General features: G+C 38.8%; 1 protein-coding gene across 4 annotated transcripts in view; it reads right to left on the reverse strand.

The window, feature by feature from the left end:
• LRRC4C (leucine rich repeat containing 4C) overlaps nt 1-24,897 on the reverse strand; it is a 429,828-nt gene extending 404,931 nt beyond the window's left edge. For 3 of the 4 annotated variants that reach the window (XM_072337161.1, XM_072337159.1, XM_072337160.1), the window contains exon 1: nt 24,255-24,889. The gene's annotated coding sequence lies outside the window, so the exon portion shown is untranslated. Of the gene's footprint in view, nt 1-24,254 lie in introns of all 4 variants that reach the window. The other variant, XM_072337162.1, reaches the window with a different exon arrangement.
• Nucleotides 24,898-25,147: the final 250 nt, after the last annotated feature.

Raw genomic sequence — 25,147 nt, forward strand, 5'->3', positions numbered from 1 at the left:
ACAGTGACACAGACATTAATTTCAATAATCTGACAGTGAAATGGTGCATACCTGAGCTGCCTAATTTGTTATAATCTCCCTTCTTTCACACGCTTTTGTCCTTTGCGTCTTCAAAAGCCATATCTCCATTCTTCTCTAAGCTTCCCTCCCCCATAAAGTTCCTAGACATTTCAGTCCAGCAGGGAGCTTTTCATTAATTATACTAAATAGAGTGATGATCTGGAAAGGTCATACCAGCCTTCCAGCATGCCCTCTCTTCGAGCTAAGTACTTTTCAGCCACAATTGATCACCTTGTCTTTTAGGTTTGCACGATTCTGTCAAGCAGCAGTGCATGGGGCATCAATAATGTTATTGATATAAAGATGAGCCACATCCCAGCCTGGCACAGCCTCTTTCCCACATACAGTGGTCTTACATGGCAAGAGAAGTTGACCCCCTTATAAAGGCACCATGGATAAGAAGGCAGCACAAAGGAGGGCTAGCATTCCCATCAACAGATGATGTGGCATCACAGAAAGATAGTAACTTCAGTAACTGCCAACTACTCTCTTACCAGGATCATTTCATCAAGTGCTTTTATAATCTTGTTGCTGTATGCTATGCTATATCTATTTTAAAATAATAATAAATAAGCTGGATCATTTAAGAACAGGTAGCTGACAACAGATGGAGTTACTAGGGAGGGCCCCTTGTTTACTCGCTTTAAAAGGCAGGATTCCCACATCAAAGATTCTCATGCAGAATTGTGAAATAAGCCACATGCATGCTTTAACACACATACTTGCCTCCTGCAGTGCTATACAAAAATAGTGAAATCTACTTTCAAAAGGCTGTCGCTACATCAATTTATCATCTACACATTTCATCAGATCTATATATCCAGCAGTTCAGCCTATACATTACTACCTGTGGCAAAAGCTCAGTGCCTGATGACATACCAAAATCTCCCTGTTGCCTGTTTGTCCTCCACATTTCCTCACATCAAAGCCAAAGAAAGCTCCTGACTATGGATAGCAGGGCAGAGGGTGCCTCAGTACACTGAGGCAGGCAAAGGCTCAGCTTCCCCATAGTGTCATTTCAGCAGGGGACACAGCCAGATGGTCACCTTGTGCTGAGGCAGCTGAGAAAATGCTTTTTCAAGTAAAAAATATAAATTGGTCATGTCATTTCTATAAGGCCTAAAATATTCTGTTGGCACCTGCTCAATTCCCTCTTAGTTACAAGGTTTTTATACAACAAGTAAATTTGCAACAGCACTAGGTCAAAAGCAAACAAATGTGGTCAGCTCCTCTGGCCCCCATTTCTCTTGTTACTGCAGTGCAATCCTGGAACTTCAGATTTTCAGATTTCAGGGAAATGCAAATTCTTCTCAATGATGAATTATGCAAGAAGGAAATTCATGTGGGTATAGACATGACAGAAAAGTCTCTTGCAGCACGTACACGATGACAAGGTACAAAGACAGAACTCCTCACTCTTATGCAATTGAAAAGAAACATAGTTAAATAGAACCTCTATTGAGGTTTGGCATACAGCCTTAAGCAGTTCCACTTGGAGCATCAACACTGCAGAAAGGGACATGTGAGTTTGGAGACCTTGCTTTCAAGATGAGAGAATGCAACCTGGATACACTGATACAAATCTCACTTTAGGTTATGCATATCCTTTGCTGCAGACTCAGTCAATCTGTCCTACTTTAAACTTTGTTAAAAACACAGTTGTACCCTACCTGCTCAATGCTCAATATAAATCAAGTCACTAACACGCACTTGAGCTGTTTGCTTCTACAAAGGCTTTGGGTCATTGGCTTACAACAGATTGCAGAATTTTGTTCTGCATTTCCCCCAGCAGGTACCCAGATGGCAGTAGCCAAGTCTTACCGTGGCTTTAGATAAGATCACAAAAATGAGTATAAAAAGTCAGTTCTCTCAGATTGTGACAGAAGACAGAAGAAAACTTTCCAGTTTTACACTAAGATGAACCGGACCTGAGAGAAAACAATTAAGTTATAGAAAAGAATTCATTTACCCCCCATTGCCCTCCAATCGCTCCATGAATGCTGTGTGGTTTTTTTTTAACCATCATGCAAGAAACCTGACGGGTCAGGGAAGACGTCCCACTGAGGACTTACTGTAAGCATGACACAGTACAGCAACCATAATTCTAACATAATAAAAGAAGCACATGAATAAGAAGGTCAGTAAACTACAACAAAAAAGCTGACTGCCTTACCAGCTACTGCTTAGCTTTCACTATGGTGCAGCTTCTGTAGCTGCTATCTCTCTATCACTATTTGCTGGGAATCAGGAGGGACGGAAGAGCTGTTTGCTTCCCTGCCTGTCCCTGCTGGGGATCCCAGGGCTCTTCCCAGGCTCCCCACAGCACAGAGACTCTGTTGTAGTATCACAGAACAGGGCCCCTCTCAAAACCAGCACAAGTGCTGTGGAAGAGGCTTCAGAGGGAGCTGCAAGAAAAACCTGAAAGGCATAAAAAGGCTGTTCCATCTATCCTAGCAGAATATCAAGGTAAAAAATGGTTTTGCCTCAGTTAATTAGCACAATAAGGAGCCACTGAGAAATTTGCTCTTTCATCTTTCACAGACTCTCCATCCCTTTGCATTCAAAGAGCACTATTCATTGAGCTGATTACTGGATCACTTCAGGTGACACAGTTTTAATGCATATATGATAAGGTGTGCAAAGGTTTATTTACAGAGAACACAAGTCCAAAAATAGATTTTTGTCTACCTCATGTTTAATGTATTAAGTACCTTTCACACTCACTATATTTTCTAATTTTGTTTGTTTGAACAAACACTGGTCTCCATCTCACGCATGAAAGGACAGGACCTTGCAGGGAGAAATCATCATCTTTTTCTGCATTTGTGTAGTGCACAGCACAATAGGATGGTTTGTTTGGAGGCATTTTGTTCTAACAATTATTTTAAGAAAATAAGCAGAACCTTCATCATGTATAGTATATGGAACAGTCAACTGAAGAGCAACGGAGCTAAAGTAACAATCCAAAAGAAAGAAAAGAACATTTTCAGTTATAATTTTGAAACTCAAACCAAAAAGCCTGAAGAAGAATTTCTAAAAGTTATGATTCACATCAGAGAAAAAATAAATTCACAGCTGAATGATTAGAAATAAATAAAAAGGTGTGACATGCAGAACCAGTAAAGGCATTGTGACAAGCTGTCTAAGCACTTCTCAATCAGAAAATACTTCAGACTGTTAAAGACACTGGAGAAAGTTGTCTTCCTAGACACAGTTTTAAAGAAATACAAGTTGAGGCAGAGATTTCTGTTTAAAGTAACAAAAACCTACTCACAAGACAGAGAGAATAAATTCGGAAGTTTTAATTCCTAGCCCCAAGACAAAGCCATTGGACAGCATTTGTCCAATATAAATATATAAAATATATATATGTAGAATATAAAAGGGTCAAAATTTCAACACAGTCTTATTCATCTTACAGAGGATCTAGCTAGCATAACTACCTAGGAAAGGAAGATAATCAAGATTCTGCTAAATTAGGGAGACTTTATAAATCCTATCAAGCAAGAGCTGCATGCATCTGAATGCTTGTCCCATCTCCGCTCCTCCACTTGGTTGTTAAAGATTCAGAGACAGAATCCAGCCATGAAAGAACATCCTTATCCCAGGTCCTCCTGCACAGACACCATGTAGGTCAACAGCTCTGCAGCCCTTCTTTGTCTAAGGAAACAATACATCTATACCTGAAAGAACAGCTAAGAAGTAAGATAAACTGAATCTACAACTGTAAGTATTTAAAGACATCTGAGTAGATGCTAATACACAGTATTCTTTGACTCACTTCCCTATTCCAAACAACTTCATTATCTGTTTTCTTATGATAATGACAGTGCCATCTGCTCTTTTATCTAGTATCCCTACCTTTTGGGTACAGAAATTCAGTCCTTCACACAGTAGCATCAAACCTATTATATGCTGTTTATGAAAACGTATTTGGTTGCTGGAGGGAAGAAATTACGTGGTTATAAGGAAAATTACTTCAGATAATGATCCACAAGGTACTAGAAAGAAATTGAACCCTAAATGTGAGCTCTTCACAAGGCTGTCCTTTAACAGATTGCATTTTTCTCAAGTTCCAGATGAAATGCCTGCAGTCTCCCTAGGACTAATCCTAAATAAATCCAAACCTTGTTTCCCTGTAACAGTCTAGCACAGAACACGCAGGCCTGAGAGTGCCAATCTCCAGCAGAATTTTCCATGCTCTAATTAAAGGAGCATAATCTGTGAAATCATCAGGTCCATGCTGATGGGAATAAGAGTGTTGGTGTATGGATCAGAAGCACTGACAGCATTCATGTTATCAGTCACATCTGTAATATTTCAAGTTCTATAAGCAATTTCTCAATGACTGCTCACTAGCTTCATGTGAAGAAGAATCACAGAATCGCCTGGTTTGAAAAGGACCACAATGATCATCTAGTTTTAACCCCCCCCTGCAGTGTGCAAGGACGCTGATCACTGGACAAGACTGCACAGAGTCTGGCCCTGAATGCCCCCAGGGACAGGGCATCCACATCCTCCTCAGGCAAAGAAATTTGCTTAGGGGCTCTGTGCAGGCTTCATCACTGGAGATCTTCAGAAAGAAGTTAGATACCTGCCAAAAATGACATGAGTATAGCTGATGCAACTACAAACAGACAGAGACTAGACATTATTCTGTCATTCTTCCAAGTCCACAGTTATGCTAGGCTCTCCTTTGACCTGCTTCCTTTTTATCCTCAGTGTCTGGACAGACTTCATGTTATTTAACAACACGTAATGTCTTGAAAGAAAAGCAACACCTGCTTGACTAAAAACTCAACCCAGAGAGATGGGAACTGATTTCCCAGCTATGTCAGTGAGCCAGGGCGCCTCAATCACAAACAACACTTGGACTAGAACAGCAGAGAGATAAAGCAGGGAGGGTGGAAGCCAAAATCTAAATTACATGATCTAAACAATACCAGAGAGAACAAAGGACTGAATTTTTTAAAAACGCAGTTGTTGTTTATGTGTCCAAATAAAGGTCAGACTACCAAGTCTACTATTATGTACCAAAGCCTTTGGAAACAAATATAGCTGTTAATGACAAAATAAGAATTAATTATTGTGGTGAACTTTTCTAAGTGACTTTGCTTGCTTATCCAAAAGGAACACACAAGAGCTAAGAAAATCCAGCTCTACATTTTTCTCCCAAGTGCAAAAGGCTGAAATGTGTCAGTTTCAAACTACAGACCACTGCTCTGGACACACTTTGGTTAAGCAATAAAGTCAATCAGCTAAGAAGCATTATTACAAAATTCTTGACAACTACATACCAAAATTTCAAAGCATTAAGTTACATATCTTATCTACTGAGACTCATTTCAAATTATCTTTCTTGAAACTATCCAAGAAATTTAAAGAAAGGAGATATCTCTTCTTTTGTCACAAAGATCACCAATGCAAAGATACTGCCAGACATGTGATGCACATTTGAAAACATTTTAAAATAGAGAGCTTTGCATTTGCAGTAACTGTTTAGTTACATCATGATTTCTAGTTTTAGTGTCATCACATACAAAACACATAGGTAACGTTTCCCATTCTGTCAGGTATATTCATTACTGAGGGTCAGCTGGCCAAATGTGTGCTTTTCCTCAAATATGACCTAATTACCACTCAGGCTACTGAGCAGCACGGATTTTATCAAACAGCACAAATAGTCACTAGGGCCCAGGCTCAAGTTTTTATTCAATTACATATCTGCCCAGAACTGTCTGCATAATAAAGTAAATGATATCCACAATAAAAATCCAACACAGCACAAAAAATGCCTGTTTCTTAAACATCCACCATTTGGCTTACCAGGAATCACTAGATTCAGCAATGCAGCTTAGAGGGCAGGTTTCTTTAATTGCAAATGATGAACATCCGTAACTCTGCAGTCTGATTTTTCTAAGGTTTCTGCAACTTCTTGTTTCCGTTCCCTCTTAGCAGCTTCTGGCACCTTAACCAAGGTGATCCCACCTCCTCATCCTGTTTGTATAATCACACCCATGCTCTCCTCTCTTAACAAAGAAGAAAGGCTTTTAGTTTCTGAATTTCCACAGGTAAGATGCTAAAATGAAATCAAATTTGCAAATCTCCAGTAAAAATTTAAGACGTCGTTTTATGCATTTTTTCCTCAGTATGTTTCCTTAGACTTAAGCAACATTAAAAACAAACAAACAAACAAACAACAACAACAAATAAGCATGCCAGAATACACGCAGAAAACCAACCACTACTTTGTTCACTCAGCATAATGATGCACCTACAAAAGACAGAAAAAGTTACTGATGAAATCTTACCCAGAAGAACTGCCAGAACTCCAGTGATGCTCATATCACACAGGCATAGCATACCCTACTGGCCCACCAAAATTCATGAAAACACAGAATTAAGCAAGTCCCTTCAAAAACTTAAGTCATAGCTCAATCACCATCACATCTCTATCTTCTGCTTGTTATTGAGAACTTATGCACTCACAAACCTGACAGTATAGATGAAGAAAGTTATTTACTGCTTCTCCAACCAAGGGAACTACAGATGGCCTCTAGCACATTTAGTTGGTCAACATTCATAAAGTGTTTTAAAGATAAGAAGCAACATAACATGCCAAGCATTACTACTGTGTAACAAGCAGCACAAAAGCATATTGCCAAAGTACAGCAATAAGCTTGTCCTTTTAAACCTGTTCATAATAATTACAGCTGTTAACAACAGATATTGTCCAGCTGAACGAACATAGTGTGACTTCAGCAAACAACTCTCATCAATCTGACATTCTTATAAATGTCTCTTGCTAAATGCCAAGTGAGATTTCTAAAGAGAAAACAAAAGTGTCATTCTCTCTAGAAAAGTACAAAGTTTATGCAGATAAGAAAAGAAAGTGAGACAGAAGTAGAAGCAAATAACTGTTCTCAAAAACATGCCCCTAGAATAACTGTCAGCTACAAAAACTATTAATAATAACAGCCTAATTCTAAGCAGAAGAAGGTAACAATTACAGCGTTGATGTCTGCATCTTTAGGATATTGCTACTACTCTTTTTCCATCTGAGGAAAAGCAGGAGAAAATACTGTCATTTCTTAATTCACTTCTCTGTTCTGGCTCTTCAAAGTATTGTATGGAAGTGGATTGTTATATAATTGTTTCTTCATTAAAAATAATAATAATAATAATAAAGACCTTCAGGCACATTTAATAAGGAATGTATCCTATACAGGCACTTTAAGCAAGCAGAAAGTTACTCTGAAGTAGTATTTTTAATATCCAGTTAATCGACACATTGTGTCAACTGTGACAACTACTAGCTCAGAATACCTCGTATCTCCAAGATGCTTTCCCTTATGAAAAGGTAAAGCACAGGTGAGCATTAGCTTTGCAGCAAGGAATCCAAAGATACACACAGACCAGAAATGCCAATATCTCAATAACATTTTCTGTCTGGAACGTGAAGATTTACTGATCTTAATCACTGATGCTGAAAGAAACATATTTAAATAGTTATATCATGTTTTAAAGATACAAATCTCCTGTGTGCCTCATTGTGAGCACCTATCTCCCCATTTCCCATGAGTATATTAGAAATCAGATCATGTCCATCATGCTAATGCATGTAATTACTAGTAACAGATGTATTATGGTCCTTTGTACATATGGTTTTGATTTGTGCCGCAGCTTTTCATATACATATAAAGCTCTAGCAACAGCAGCCATTTTTGCAGCTGCCACAAGGAGTAATGTGTTCTCAGGAAAGTAAAGGCTGCTGGTTCTCAAAAAAAATTGTCAGTTAAAAGAAATTCAGTTAAAAAAAATTGAACTGCTCCCATATTGCCTTTTGAGATAGGGAGAACAGTGCTTAAAAACTTAAGCTTATAAAACTTCATGAAGATCTTCATTTCAGTTGCTTTATTTTTGTGAAAACTGGGATCAAGAAAGGGAATACAAAGCACTTCCAGGTTGAGTCTAAAATTGTTTTCAATTGCTTTAAGAGTCCTGGACTTCTTAAAATACTGAGTATAAAGTCATTTAGAATATTAGTAAACCAAACCATTGAATTTCCTACTCCAATAGTAGTTCTACATGCTAAGCAATGATAATAAGATACCACACTTTAGGGATTAGGTTGATTAATACAAAAGTGAAGGAAAAGAGCTATACAGATTCAGTCACATACTTCTGTTAGTGAAATACACTGGAGGTATATAATCAATTTCTAAATCGTTATAAACTAGACATGACTGGAATTCTGATAGGGACTTGGGTACCGTTTTTACTACCAAAACTTCTATTTGGGCAAGCTTTCATTTCCAGTAATTAAACCCACACCAGCTCAGTATTTTACAGCTGTGGAATCTACAAGAAAGTCAGCCTTTAACCACAGCACTCCAGCGAGAGCATCACTTAGGACAGAACTGAATATTTCACATTTTCCAACTTTAAGATTTTATGACTTGAAAAGAGCTTGGAAACAAAACCGAGGCAAAAATAATCAGAACATACATAAATCCTGAAACCAGAAGTTTCAAGCATATTACGTTGATCTCACTGGGATTTTACTCTGAGTCCCAAGGATAATTAACCCTATTAGTTATTCTAGCATAAGCAGCCAGCTAGACTCTGTCCCCAAGTATCAACTTACCTCACATAGACAAAGACTGCAATTGCTCCTGTACTCAAAATGCCAGTACAATTAAAACAGCTTCAGTACAAGACTCTATTTAACTAAGCAAGCAAAAGTGTGGTAAAACCCAAGTAAACTTCTGCATATTCATTATGAACATACTATGATAGATCTTTCCACCAATAATAACCACCTACAAATAAATCACATACACAGGGTAGTTTCTCCCTCTAATTGTCACAAGCTTACTGGACTGCTAAACTCTGAGTACATCCAGAAAAGCTTGAACTTCATTGGTACAGTCTGAATGAAACATTTCAAAAGCTTCAAGGATACAAACTTTATAGTCTACTTCTTTAACAAATGTTAGTGTATCTTATGCCATACAGAAGAGCAAAAAATTCACACATATTGAAGCTGTTTGGAAAAAAGAATATGTACATATGACAGGGTACAGTACCTTCTAAATCAAGTGGTCATCCCAACTAGATACAGAATACCACATTTAAATTGAATAATAGTCTCTTTCTCAAGGGTAAACTTTCACTGTACGTCCAGAAACTAAACAAGACAACTTGATTTAAAAAGCACTTTATAGATCCGAAGTACTGTCATTTACTTTCTGATGCTCCATGTTAACCAAACCTATCCTAGCAGAAGAAACCTGTGACAGAGCAGATAATGCAAGGAAAACAAGGAAATGGGGATGGTGGGAAAGAACATAGAGATCAACACTCTGCCAGACAAGAAAGATAATTCTTTGAATTTTAAAATACTGTCACTGTCCTGAGATATAGCCATAGTTCACGGTTTAGTATTGTTCTAAGACTGCTTTAGTCTCCTTCTCTGTCACATAAGATGCAGGCGATATGGCCTTTTGTCAGCCTGATAAAACATACATGCCATTTTCTCTACAGATTAAGGACTTTTTTTGGCTGATCATCATCTGAAAGGTTAGGTTTTGGTTCTGATGTTCAATTCCTTCCCTATAGAATGAACTGATTTAACCAAAATCAAATTACTTCCGTCCACATCAATTCTGAACAAAGTACTTATTATCCTGAATTTGAGATAGTATTTCAAGTTTTAAAAAAAATAAAAATAAAAAGTCACAATGAAACAAAACATCTATTCTAGAAACATAGTTAAAGAGAAAATGAAGGCAAGTTCATTTTACCTGATATTTTCTTAGACTGATGTACTTGTCTCTAAGCATATAGTCCTGGCAACTCACACAGTTAATGAAATAATTAGTCATTAGATCAACTACCTTATGCTTATTGCTTAGAGCAACTGTTTCCATGAGGTAAACACTTCCAAGACAGGAAGCCATCCTGAAGAACTAAAATAGTCTCTCTTATGGAAATGCTCCTGAACACAGGATGCAATGGGACAAGAGAAAGTTGACCTTGAGCTCCCTGAGCCCTCACTGCCAGTGACTTTGTGTTCCTGTTCCTAGGGATTATACTGTACTGTGATAAATTGTATTTAAAGATATTGCTAAATGGGGAGGGGTGCATGAAGAAACATGGGGTCACTCAGAAAACAAAATCTGAGTTTTAAAGTATATACTTTCAAACACAATAAAAACTCTGTATGGAAGCCAGAAAAGGCAGCAAAGGGGAAAAATAAAAAAAAAAAAAATCAAGTAGAGATAGAGCTCATTAAAAGCGTACTTTAAATGCTTGGTTCAGGATACAATCTTTCACAAAGACTGCCTAAACAACACTCAGACCTACTCATATAGGCAAAAAATTCAAAGGTATATGGTAAGCAGAACTTGCAGCTAATTTGTAGAGACAAAATGAGAGGGAAAGGGAGCAGCAAAACCAACTCTTGAGTTAAAACTCAACCTTCTTTCCTCAGGCTGCAGGAATAAAAGGTCAACTAAAATGATTTTGATGGCTCTTCACCTCTGAAGTACAGAAAGTTTCAATGTTCTAAACAAAAAATCCACTTCTGTTGTAGTAGGAGTGAGTAAATGTGACAGAATCACATTCATCTTTTTGAGGAAACAGATGTGTGTACACACCTCCTTGCTGTGGATACCAGAAGAAGGATGCAATTGTATTGTTTCAGCTATTCCCTGACCAAAATCTGGAAGAAAAAAAATCAGTGTTGTACACTGTTGGAGAACAACTAATGATCAGTGATGTTTGCATTTATGAAGATCGTAGGCCAAAATAAGAAATCAAAAAGGTGTAAGGCAAAATGGCCTGAAATACTTTGATGCAAACTTTGTTCTGACAGTGATAGAAAGTAATAAGGCTGAAGCGTTATATGATGCATTATTTAAAGCAGTTGGATTTATGCAGAGAGTATTAAGGACCATCTTGAGGGATTCAGTGCTTCTTCACCTTATTCTGATCAGAAAAAAAAAAAAAAAAAAAGTATCTTTTTAAACTTTGAAGCTAACAACCACTGTTTGGTCTTCGTAAATGTTCAGTAAGCCTTGACAAACATCAGTGGGTACCATTTTCTCCACAAGGAGGAATTCAGTGACACACCCTTTCTTCATATGCACTTTTATGTAAGATTCCATTATGTCAGACTGCCCATCTGCTGCCATCTGTCACATGGCAACTGTACCTAACAGAATATTGGGAAGAAGGTTCAACCTTTACTGACATACCACCAATATCCACCTCTGAAGTCAAGGACCAACATAATGAAATAGGAGGTATTACTTTCAGGGCAGCCTTCATATTCTACTTCATAAGTTGAAAAGCAGCCAACATCATATTCCTCTCACTTTTCCATGGAAGTTTGTAATTTTTATGACCATTAGATGTTGTAAGGATCTTTTTCAGGGGACACAAGTGACTCTAGATAAGAGATCCACGATTCATACACTACAGCCTTATTTGCTTGAAAACTCTTGCCACAAATGTTATTATTCCATCAAATATTTAAAATATATCCTTTGCAGGGTTAGACAGATTGCTGGGAGCTTTAACAGTTCTGTGTATCACCTGTCAGTGTCCTCTGAGTCACACACCCACCCCCCAACCCCCAGGCTTCATCAGATACCCAAAAGAGCAATTTAAGCAGCATAATGGCTGCTTGGGGTTTGTAATATTTATCTTTATTAGTCAAACTGTTTCCACACTTCTAGTTGCTTTGTTCCCCTGAGGGAAAAACAATCAACCCTGCAATTCCAGAGCATGATTTGTTACATGATGTAATATCATAAGCTGAGTGGTGCGGTTGATACAGTGGAAGGAAGGGATGCCATCCAGAGGGACCTCGACAGGCTGGAAAGCTGGGCTTAGGTGAACCTAATGAGGTTCAACACGGCAAAGTGCAAGGTTTTGCACTTGGGCCAGAAGAACGCCAGGCACCTGTACAGGCTGGGAGGAGTAGTCCTTGAGAGCAGCTCAGCAGAGAAGGACCTGGGGGTCCTGATGGATGAAAGCATGAGCCAGCAAGGCGCTCTGGTGGCTCGGAAGGCAAATGGGATCCTGGGCTCCATCAGGAGAGGGGTGGTCAGCAGGGATAGGGAGGTGATTGTCCCTCTCTACTCTGCTCTTGTGAGGCCCCATCTGGAGTACTGTGTCCAGGTGTGAAGCCCTCAGTACAAGAAGGACATAGAGCTGTTGGAAAGGGTCCAGAGGAGGGCCACAAAGATGATCAGGGGCCTGGAGCACCTCCCCTATGAGGACAGGCTGAAGGAGTTCGGCTTGTTCAGCCTGGAGAAGAAAAGGCTGCGGGGTGACCTCATTGCAGCCTTTCAATACCTGAAGGGAACCTATGCCCAGGAGGGGAGTAAACTCTTTGAAAGAGCTGACAATAGCAGGACTAGGGGAAATGGATCCAAGTTGAAGGAGGGAAGATTTAGGTTGGATGTTAGGGGGAAGTTCTTTACTAGTAGAGTGGTTAGGCCCTGGAACAGGCTGTCCAGGGAGGCTGTGGATGCCCCGTCCTTGGAGGTGTTCAAGGCCAGGTTGGATGGGGCCCTGGGCAACCTGATCTAGTAAAGGTGTATGTTTGGTGGCCCTGCTAGGCAGGGGGGTTGGAACTACATGATCCTTGAGGTCCCTTCCAACCCGGGTCATTCTATAATTCCATGATTCTATGATTCTTCTGTTAGATCCATGGCTGGGAACCAGGGGCTGTATGAAACAATGCAAAGTGAGACATGAGCTCCAATACAGCAAGTTAAAACTTCATGGTTGATTTGGCGACTCAGCTCTTGCTTAACACTTCTCAAATTATTTTTGGACTAGCTGGTACGGAAGAGCATACATCAAAACTTTCTTGTTTATCACTTCATCTCCACCTTGGCCAGAATAGGGCAAGCAAGTTCATAAGTGAAAGAGAATGAATTAGGAACATCAGTGTTAAGAAAGTAGCCTTGCTAATAGCCTTGATCATTCTTAAAACCTAAAAGGACACAAAGACTCCCCCCCCTGTTCTGACACAGTGATCCTACTTTTTTCACCATCTCATCAAACAATCGCATCATTTCTAACCAGGGATCAGAGTTGACAGTCTGGCTGTAGGTGCTTCAAACATGACCATTTCTCCTGTTATCTCTATTCTGCAAAAATCTTAGAATCATTTCCCCACTGAAGGCAAAGCAGCAGACATCAGCAAGGCAACATTGCTCTTCTGATCCTCACTCCTGTCTGTGGAGGAGCAACTTAACAGAATAACTGTGGCTTTCAAGGGCAAAGGTAGCATAATACCGTATACCTGAATGACAGCCTTGAGCCTTACTGCATTGAATTGGTTGTGAAACTTATTTTGTTCCAGGGCTGCAGAGCAAAACAGTATGATCTCAGATGGGAGGTATTGCTTCATTTCTTGAAACAACTGAACTTAGCAACAAATTTAAAAATATATATATATATATGATTGAAGGGTGCCTGCAATTAGAGCTTGAAAGCTTAAGTAAGTAAAAGCATTTCTTTATCTTATGAAACTCAGAGCATTGTATCTATAATAAAATGTCATTAAACGTTTTTTACTGTAGAATAGAGAAAATAAGTTAATCAGAAACAGCATAGATGTCAAGAGTATACAAGGTGGTAGAAGCGAAGCTTCTCATTTCTGTCATGAGGGGTAGCAGCCACACACCAGGAGAACAGTTTACCAGCTTAATGGTAAGAGCTGAATAACAATTTTACTCCACTATACAGTATATAAATCCAGTAATATAAATACAGTATATAAATAAGTTCGGTCACAAAGTATGTGAATATTATTGAATCAAATTAAATAGAAGATCCGCAGCCACTTGGAATTTTGTAACAGCTATCATTAGAGAAAAAGAGTACATTCCTTCCAAAGGGCCCAAAAAACTAACCTAGAACTGAAGTCAGTGCATACTGCCTGTCTTACTGGGGAAAAGATGTATGAAAAGAAGTATGGTAGGTAGAGCAAACGATGCAATACAACAAAGACTTCCCATCTAGGGCATAAACAAAACAAAATTAAATTAATATATCACCCATATATTAGCTCCTTCTCAAGATTAATTTCAAGTCACAAAAACAGAAGTTGAGACTCTGAAAAAGAGCAAAAAAAACCAGAAAGCACTAGAGCACAAGTAGGAGACTTTAAGATGTGACGTTAGAAAAAATCCAGAATAACATGATAGAATTCCTCTTCTTGCCCAGAATGTATTTATTGCAGCTATATTAAATCCTAGTTTCTACCAACTGTAATAATGATTTATTAAGTATTACTTATTAACAAGATCAATTTCCTAAAAGCTAAGAGCTTACCTATCATTAAGAAACTGAAGCAAATAAAATGTTTCCTTTCCTTTGTAATATTAGAAACTCAAAGTATTGCACTAACTGGGCAACTTCTAGTCCCATTATTAACTATCACACAAAGCCTGTGTGACCTTAAGTTCTTGATGTTTTCTAGCACTTGTGTAATCCCACTAAAATCAAAGGCAACACCAAGGCCTTTTGTGGAAGATGCACTCTTCTTTCTTCAGTGATCTTTTCTTTAGTGCTTCCTGGTGCTTACCTCCAGGCTTAAATAATTAAACATGCTTAAGTCTAAAGTGATTGCAAAACTGCATCTACATTTTAAAAGTATTATTTAGACAGTACATTGTAGTTTAACAACTGCAGGCCAAATGCTTACTCTCAGAATGACATCCTTATTGAAACTACCTACTCATTTACATTGCCTGAGGATCTGGACGAGAGCATGGAAGTGACCTCCTAGTACAGCAATTACAGTTAACTAGAGTAAAAAAGAAGACAGCTATCAGTAACATTCAGAAATGAAACAGTTCAAGTATTAAAAGCTCAGGAAGTTTCTGATAGGGAGAACATTCATTCTTGTTGCACAGTAGACATTTCATCTGGACAAAATATCTTTAGGAAATTATTACTTAGAGTGCACACTTACAGTGTATGTTATTTCCTCAAATGTTGATAGATTTAGAAAAATCATGACTTTCCAAAGTATATTTTCTCATCATCAGTGTAACACACAACTCACTCCCCACTATGATATGAAACATTTATACATATCAAAGTAGTAGCCTTACCCACTTCTGCTTTCGGCTTCAACCATAATATTTTGCTCCCAAGGTTTTCCTCCCCATATTTTAAAGCACAAAGAAAAACAGCATTGGGAGAAGAATGTTCCCTTCTGACAACACCAGAAAGAATTCAAACTGGTTCATCTCCAGTCACAGACAAGGACATAGGTCTATGTTCCAGCCAGATAAGAGATGATGAATTAAGCTTGGCTTCCTCACTCCTAGACATAAGACCCAAAAGTTCCCATTTAATTCCAGAGAGAATTGATACTCATACAATTCACAGCAAAACTTCAATGGGAAATTTCATAAATATAAGTTTATTGGACAATTACTTTACTTTTACCCTCTTTCCACATACTATAGGGATGTCTAGGAGTGTTGTAGGTTATGGGTTCAAAGACAGACTTAAATCTGTTACTCTTGAAAGTTTCACCCAGGTCTTCACAAAAAGGAACTCAAGAGAGCCAGGAAATTCTACACTTTGTTACTAAACTTCTTATCTAACACTGCCAACTCAGGAAAACAGGATAATCAGCACTACTTGCCTAGTCGCTAATATTCTCCTTGAAAAGAAAAAAAGAGCTCAGATTCAGGTAGACATGCAAAGATGACTATAAGTAAAAATGACAAAAGTAAAGTCGTAATCCCTGACTTTTAATGGTTCATATATTAAAAATTATTATTCCAAAACCACATAGCATACGATTGCTTCTGATAGACCTGAAGGCATGCATGGAGCTTCTCTATTCATCTAAATGAACAGAAAGACCTTGCATCTCCTCCTACTTCAGAAAAAGAAATAATGTAAGAATTAAAGCAGATTAAGAGACTGTTTTAGGCAGCTTAAGACCTTTAAGCACACATTCCCAAGCCAAGTATTTATAATATAAGAAGGCTCCTAGTTACCCCTCTCAACTGTCAGTGTTTCCAGTATTGCAATAAAGCTGCTTAAACTATAAAAGCTGATTGCTAAGGGAATCCCCGTTTGAAGGGATCTTTTGCGGTTTGAAGGGTTGCAACTTCTAAAAGGAGGGCATCAGGTTACTTCATCAAGCCCTGAATATCAATGACAAAGGAAGAAAATGAAAGCTAACAAGTCAGGCTACTCTATCTCTCACTATTCAGCTAAATCGAACAAGAAGTACTAAGGCAATCTCTGCTCCCCGGAGGCCACTTTGCCCTCCAAAGGAAAAATAGAGACTCTGGTGCAGGTCACACGAAAATAGGAGGTGCTTCTAAGCAACGCTGCTATAATGCAGGTTATTTCATTAAAAGTACCCACTGATATTACAGAGGGGAAAAAAAAAAAAACAAACCCACACAACAAAACGCCTCAGATTTGATAGAAAACAAAATGGAGAAAGAAAGCCCATGGTATTTACTGTCTGACAACAACATTACTCCAGTTCATTCAAATTACTTGCATATTCTAGAGCTGGTCATATAGAGCCATTTGTGAATTTTTTAGTCACTAAAATCTTCAAAACTTGCTAAGTTTTCAAGTATTTCAATGGAATGTGTGGGTGATTATTTCAAAATTACCAGGTAGTCAAGCATTCTAAGGACTAGTTCATGTGAAATTTTTAACACTTGATTTTCTGGAAACTAAAGTACCAAGCTATTCGGTTAGGTCACTTCTCACTTCCTTGTGATACAAAACTTCAGTGCATCCATGATTCATTTCTCTTTGGATACATCTCTGGATACTTAGGTGACTCTGCATACTTGCATATTAAACTATATCTTCTGCATGTCTCATTTCTGTCTCAAACTCTTCCTTAACTACTGTAAACCAATTGCTCACTCTCATAGTTATATGATTTTACACATGCCCACATGACTTCTGGTTGCATGAAGTTTCTTGTTTCCTTGGCCCTGCATGCATCTTGTAGTTCACATTCCTTCCTCCCCAGCTTAGTCTAAGACATGTATTTCTCACTTGTTTCCAGACCTAGATTGCACTTCTACCTAACAGAAATTATTGCAGTTTAGCAGATAACAAACACATGACTTTAATGTTTATACTTCTGCCACACTGCAATAATTGAAGAGTCTACAGTACAGCAGTATTTTCACAAAGGTATGTTCCATTATACACTCCAAGGCTCAAATCATCAAGCTTTTCAAGAGAGATACAAATCCCTTATGAAGATTTGGCAATACTACTCCTGTTATTATCCTTCCTCTATCTACCTTGTCCAAAACAGAAACACAGACTTGGGGCCCAAGTGGTGCTCCTGAAGCATACATGTGAGGGGCTTCATAAGAGCAAAGTCATGATTATTTCACAACCCATTTCTAGCGCCATTAACTGCAGAAATACTCTTTTGCAACATGCAAAAGCAAAATTTTCTTCCAGAGGCAGCCTGTACAATGCAATCCCCACTTACACCCATACAATACTATAATGCTACTTTTGCCTTCAGGGTAATCTCTGTCTTATTTTAACGTCATACTTTGAGTTCAGGCATTCCACTCTCTTCTCTCCAGTTATTACTATTGAATCTTCTGCTTTCCAGAAACTCTCTATTCTTTCAGATTTCATTAAGAAATCAAATCACAGACATAACATTTAGACTTATTTTTTTACCAGAAATAACTCAGAATTTACTGATTTACACGAAATGTACAGATATTGATGAGTAGCTCCAGATAAAGCCTTATAAAAAAAAATAGGTTGAAACAAATGCAGTTTCAGTGTGAGAGACTCTGTGGAACGGGCTCACACCAGAACACTCATCTGCTCTTTGCCCCTTTAGCTATAAGCTGCGTGAGATTTCCAAGAATACTTTAGCAGTGAACAATAAGGAAGGGAAGAAAAAATCATTTTCCATAGGAAAAGCATAATCGTCCCTAGCTTTATCTAATAATTTCAAAGAGATTAAACCAATCATACTGGTTTAACATACTGGTAATCCACTATATATATACGTATATGCAAGTGTGCTTGCTTATTCAGTAATATCTATCTGGAACAGCAGGAAAGTCAAAGAATATATTTGTACATAAAAAATAAAAATTATACTGAAATATCACTATTGCTTGATAGCCCTATATTGCATCGATAACATTTTGTCCTACAACTATACAAACAGTTCCATGTTAAAGTCCCAGTCTAACTGAATCAGGGGTGCCAAGAGCAACAGGAAGGACTTCTACGAGTACATCAGTGACAAAAGGCAGACTAGAGAAAAGGTGGCCCCTCTGCTGAAGGAAGCAAGAGACTTAGTTACACAGGGCAGCAAGAACAGCCAAGTTACTGGTTGCTTTCTTTGCTTTAGTCTCCATCAGCAAGGCCAGCCTTTAGGGATTCACAGGTCTCATATGCCAAAGGGAAAGGCTGGAGCTCAGAAGATATTCCCTGACCTGATCCTTTCTCAGCATGGGTGCACTTCAGGAAGTCGGATGGTCATAAATCCATGGGCTCTGCTTGATCACATCTCCTGAGAGATGCACCCGAAGACTGGAAGAAAGTAAACACCATTCCAAGACAGAAGGATGATCAGGGAACTACAAGCCAGTCAGACTCACTTTGATCCCTGGGAAGGTGATGAAAAGCTCATTCTGGAAACTATTTCTGGCATGTGAAGGAGAAAATCACCAGAAGTAGTCAGCACAGATTCACCAAGGTGAAATCATGCTTGACCAGCCTGATCAGCTTCTATAATGAAATGTGCAGTCTGACAGATGAAGAGAGAGCAGTGGATATTGTTTTATTGGACTTCAGGAAGGTCCAAAGTCCTGTACAGAATTCACAAACATAAGCTTCTGAAGTAAAGGCTGCATGAAAACACAGCAAAGTGGATAGAAAAAGAAAAAAAAAGCAACAAAAACTGGCTGAACAACTGGACCCAGAGGGTAGTGGTCAGTGGTGCCAAGTTTAAGTGAAAGCCAGTAAAGAGTAGAGTACTCCAGGGCTCAGTACCAGGTTCAGTCCTTTTTAACCTCCTCATTAAAAACCTGAATGATGGGGTAGAGGGCACCTTCAGTAAATTCACGGATGATGCTAAACCGTGGGGAGTGGCCAATTCACCAGAAAGTCACAGCCCACAGAGAACTTAAATGGCTTGAGAGGTGAGTTGATAAGAATCTCATGACACGCAACAAGTAAAAACACCTGCACTTGGGAAGGAATAATCTCAGGCATCGGTACATGCTGGAGGCTATCCAGGTCAGAAGCATCTCTGCAGAAAAAAAACCTAGGAGATCCAGTGGACACAACCTGAACACAAGTCAGCAGCGTGCCCTTGCAGCAAAGGAAGGTGTAAGTATTCTTAACTGAATTAGACAAAGAGTTGCCAGCAGGTCAAGAGAGATAATCCTTCTTCTCCAATCAGAACTGATGATGCCACACCCTGAGCGTGGTGTCCAGTTCTGGTCCTCTGCCCCCAGTACAAGAGAGATTTAGACATATGGGAAAGAGTCCAGCATAGAGTCACCAAGCTGATGAATGGACTGGAGCATCTCTCATATGAGGAAAGGCTGACAGAATCAGATCAGGGGGATCTTATCAACATGCATAAATACCTGAAAAGAGAATGCAAAGATAATCGAGCCAAGCTCTTTTCAGTGCTGCCCAGTTCCAGGGCAGGAAGCAATGGGCACAAATGGAAGTGCAGGAAGCTCTCTGAATATCAGGAAATATCAGGCTGCCTAGAGAAGCTGTGGAGTCTTTTCCTTGGAGATACTAAGAAGCTACCTGGATGTGGCCTTGCTTGAACCCCACAAGGGATGGGTCAGGTGACATACAGAGGTCCCTATGAACTTCAACCATTCAGCGATCACACACAACAAGGAACTTATGTGAAGGTAATTTTATCTTTACCTCATATCAATTCAGCTATTTCAGCGGAGCTACAGCAAGGAAGATATTACCCTCTTCTTGTTCTCATAAATATGATGAGCAACAGGACTGGAACACACAGCTACTAATTACCGTTGGTCTTGATGAGCACTTGACATAAATTTAACCTACAAAAACATCATCTTAAATTGTGAAAGAGGTAGCAGACTAATGGGCTTAATGGAAAATCTCCCTGCTACAGGTTGTAAGCTCAAAGCTACATGAAAAAAATGCAGCAACAGAAACCCTCCATATTTGCATTATAATTAATTTCTAATATGTAATTAATCCTGATATAGGCATGCTTTTGTTTTACATTGTTGTTACTACTAGCCTTTGCAATGCAGGAACAGAAAGGCTAGTTGAAAAGAAAAAAAAAAAAAAAAAAAAAAACCAAAAACAAACAGAACTCTAGTTACAAAGTAATTGTTGTCCATACAAAAAATTTCTTCACTACACACTGACAAAAGACCTACCTCCCTTGCTCCATTTCTGCCTGTGCAGCTTAAGTCCTGAGAAAGCCTCTAGTTTCTCATAAGCCTCTGCCCACTACCATCATTCAGCATCAGTAGTATTCCGCCAATGTAACCTCTCCCCCAAGTCAGTCAGCAAGAGCTCTTATACCGCAGCAACTGTGTGAAGTGCCAATCTGCTAAGAACCCCAGGAAGCAAATACTTGTGTATGTCTGCCAACACTCCTTGATTTCTGACCACTGCTTTAGGTTACATCATTTTCACACTTCCAAGGAGGAAAACTGGAAGCAGGAACTTCATTGTTTTTGAATAAATTTAACATGGGTTTTAAGCCTCTATTATTATTAAGTCTTATTCTTTGACACTGAGCAAAAGGTAATGGGAAAAAGAAGGGTGGGAAAAGACAACTTGGATGCAGTCAACTAACTCATAAACTGAAAGGATGTGTTTATAAATTCCTATATATATATATTTTTTTCTCCTTTTCTGTTCTACTCTTGAAGTAAGAGATTTAAGAATGCTACTCATGGGAATTTCTTGTTGATTATACCACTTGTAATTAGAGAAGTACGCATTCATAAACAATGTTTATTTACTGATAAACTACACTTTTATGGTTCTTTATTTCACAGCCAGGCCCAGTATCATCGTATTTGGGGAAGGTAATACTGCAGACTAACACTATGAGTCACCAATCAAAATAACATGTTCTGCCATCCAACAAAGACAGCCTTTTATATTCAAGTCCTGGAATCACTGGTAGATAACCTCTCTCCCATCTTCCCCCCACTGCATGCTGCTGCAGAGCTCCAGGACTGACTTACCAGTTGTCAGCCCAGCTTGTTTCAGAAAGAAGAAGGAATTCATGTGTAAAGTACCCTGGGTCTTGGAAACACAGAAGCATGTGCTGAAGAAGCTTAGTGCCTGGATGGCTGACTTCAGCAATGAGAAAAGAAAGCTGCTCAACTAACTGGAACTAAACGAAGAAGAAAACTGAAATTTCTTTATCTTTTACTTATCCTTAAAGTAACATCTATGTAATTCAACTCATGCATCTCATTGTACCTCCATTCCTGCAGGTTTGCAGGCCTTCTTTTCATTTTTTAGCGAGATACAGAGTGGGGAGAGCTTGTAAGAGCATCCAAACAGTTCACATCTTCCAAATTAGTGGTTTGGGTTTTTTTCATTTGTTTTTCTTATGTGCTGTTAAAAAAGAAGACAGTCCAAATGCTACTGAAGTTTGTTCATACACAACACCCTGGCAGGGCTGAGTATAACCCACCTCCAATACTGCCATAAGAATAAGCAACAGTATTAGGAGCCAAAACTAATTCTGTGATTAAACATTAACACTATAGTACATAATATATACAATGAAAGAAAAACAGAAACATAAGTAAATATGGCATCATAATTCAGAATCTGAATCCACAAAGAGTTCTGAATCACAAAATCTACCAAAACATCAAAAAGACAGGACACTCAGAAGAAAAAACACTAGGTTTCCCTCTTCAGTGAATCTGTTGATATGAACAATAAAGAAAAACATTTGCATTAATCTGCAGCATAAATAGAAAATACTATACCTCCCCCAGAAAACCATATCAGTTTCACTTCCATACTTGATGATCAAAGGAACAAATGATTCATAACATCTGGACACCATGTTAAGAAAGCTGTTACTTCCTTTCTTTTTCAGCCTCCAGATGACTACTGTTCCACTTATTTCTGAATAGGCAACACTATTAAATTATATCCTACATATCAAAATCTGTAGAATTACTAGTGGATCAAATGCGTTTTCTTTTTCCTCACAACATCAAAGTTGTTTCACTTCATTTCTCTCCATCTCCCATCCAGTCAACGTCTCTGCTCTGATGCCCTCATTATACACTTCTGTTCTCAAGAGCACAAGTTATCGTTTCCCATCTTTTGGACCCCCTCTTAAAAATAAAATAAAAATAAAAAAAGGAGGAGAGAATAATTACACAGAGTCTGTCCCCCATCTTAAAAAAAAATAAATAGAGGTGCACATGCTACACGTGATGGAGCTGTTGGAAAGTAAAATGAGGAAAAACTATTGCAAAGCCACATGCTGCTCAGGAAGATTTCTTTGTCACAATCATACAGTAAAATCACACGCAATACGGAGCATCACTTCCAGAAAATGGGGGGAACCCCACCTACAACGAGTTTTTCTTTCTTCTTTAATCCCTCTTCGAAATTATTATGCAAAACCAGTGGGAAACAGTGGGACTGACTGACAGGATACAATAACGTAAGGTGATTTGATTATTCTGAAGCAGAGCCTTTTCATTAAGTTTTTAGCTTTACAGCACAGGATCTATTACAAGAAGGCTCATTACACATTTTTCTGGATCAAAGGTTCATCTTATTGGATGCATCCTCGTATTTATAAATATTACGTAATTCCATTTTCTTTACATACATTACACATAAATATATATAAGCCCCTTTAACATCCAATCATTTAGTACAAGCATATTTTAATCCATGCCTTTTTTTACTCTTAAGTAATCAGGTATGCAGCAGTCTTTCAAATAGATACCATATCATTCAACATTAGTCATTCATATTCATATAAATGAGAAGGAGCCAGCCCTAGCAATTGCATTTGAAGAACCAAGCATCTTTGAAATGTATTTACAGATGGTTTTCTCACCTCCTTGGGAATGCTAAGTACTATCAGTGCAGCAATAAAAAAATACTCAACTATAAAAGCTCTGATTCTATTGTAATGCAATGCTATTTCTGTTAAATAATAGGGAGGGAAAAAAAGGGGGGGGAAGTGAAGGGGGGGCTTCAAAGAGTAGCACTGTTCCTGCAAAAACAGGTCAGGTTTTGTGGGTTTTTTGGGGGGAGGAGGTGGAAAGAAGAAGAGCTGGGTAGCATCACAGTTATATGAATGACAGATGTGAAGAAATAGTGGAGAGCCATGAACCCTGCTGGGTGAGATATTTACTTTGGCCACCTGAAAGCCAGGTAGCACCTCCATCCTCAGAAGTAATAGCCCACAGTAACTCATTTCTGATTGGCACTCCGTGCCAAAATTAATGCTTGATACTATATATTCTATATATTCTATGGTATTCTCTCTCTCTTTTTTTAAGGGGAGGAGGGGAGGAAAGGGGGAAGGGGGAGGGGTATAGAAGTAGCATTTCAAATGTTAAGGAGAAGCAAACAGCCGAACTTCACATAAGAAAGTAATGCACAAATCCTCAATTTTCATTCTACCTTCTGCTTCTGCTAAAAGCAGCAGAAGCAGCTTTTTAACTTACATATTCATCGTTACAGGGCTGACTGAAATGCAGAGAAAAACTAGACAAGAATTATAGAAATACAGACACTTCTATTGAAGATATTGCATGAGCTTCATTTCTTGCCTATTCTAGACTAATTTTTGCTGTTTTAGTAACAAAAAAGAGTAAGAAGTAGAAATTGTAATACTTTCAAAATGAGAGAAGCTTTCTAGTGTTATTCAGCTAATGCTTTCCAGAGCAATAGATCATGATTTTGCAAGCATTTTTGCTTTGCAAATAGCAGGGGGAGGGGGAAAAAAGAAAAAGCAAAAAGAGGATACAAACCATAAGCACAGAATTTACAAATACCACGCTACATGCCACCTGCTACTCGTGTTTATGTATTTTATCTAAGCCCAAACAAACAAGCACAACCAACCCAGGAGACAGAAGGGGCAGACAAACCCCCAGACTTACCGTTTGTGTGGTCCCTCTGCAAACTTCTCCACAGGAAATGTAAATTCCTTTGGCTGTACTTAATTCTTCCCTTCTTTCTCCTTCTTGAGTCACACAGAAGCAAAATAATCAGTGTTCACAGGTTCCATTTACTGCTCTACCATCCTCAGCAAAATGCGTCTAGGATACTATGCCAAAAGTAAGCCCAGAACTCAGAGGCAATTGGAAGAGGAAGCGTGGGGGGTTGCCGAAGGACCAGATTGTGAAATGCAGCAGCTCAAGCGCAGAAATATCCTACTGTACAATATACCTGGCTTCTTGCTCACCAAAAAACTGTAGTGCAAACTGTCAGTAGTAGCCTCCAATAGCTGCTGTGTGTGCTGCAGATGGTACGTCTCACTGTTACCTTCCCAGATGGGTAGAGGATTCAGAGAGCAGCAAAACCAGGGGGTCGCCTTCAAACCAGGTGGATTGCCAGCCACTCATTTGCTCAGTCCTATTAATCAAGACAAGAACAGCTCAGTCACCAGTGGTATCTCCTTCCAGGGTGCACAGGATTATGGCAAGGTTATTAATCTTGCTTTGCTGCATCTCCCCCACCCCCTACATTCAGCAGCCTGCACTGAGATGATTGCCAGCTCTGTCTCTGTCCCTGTTCTACTGCATTTTGCTCAGCCCTCTGTTGCTGCAAGTGAAACACAGAGGAGGGAGGAATACTAATAAGGTGGTTAGCTACAGTTTCTTTAAGGCATTCTACATACTGCTTGTGCATGTGCTTGAACACATTTTCTGAGGGCAATCTGGGTTCCTTTGTGGCTGAAATAGGACCTGTTTCTACATCAAAGTCTGAATTAATCTGGATTATCACTTAATGAATATCAGAGCCAGCAATTGTGTTTTACTTAGGATAAGAG

The sequence above is a fragment of the Excalfactoria chinensis genome, chromosome 5 (assembly GCF_039878825.1).
Source record: "Excalfactoria chinensis isolate bCotChi1 chromosome 5, bCotChi1.hap2, whole genome shotgun sequence".
NCBI lineage: Eukaryota > Metazoa > Chordata > Aves > Galliformes > Phasianidae > Excalfactoria > Excalfactoria chinensis.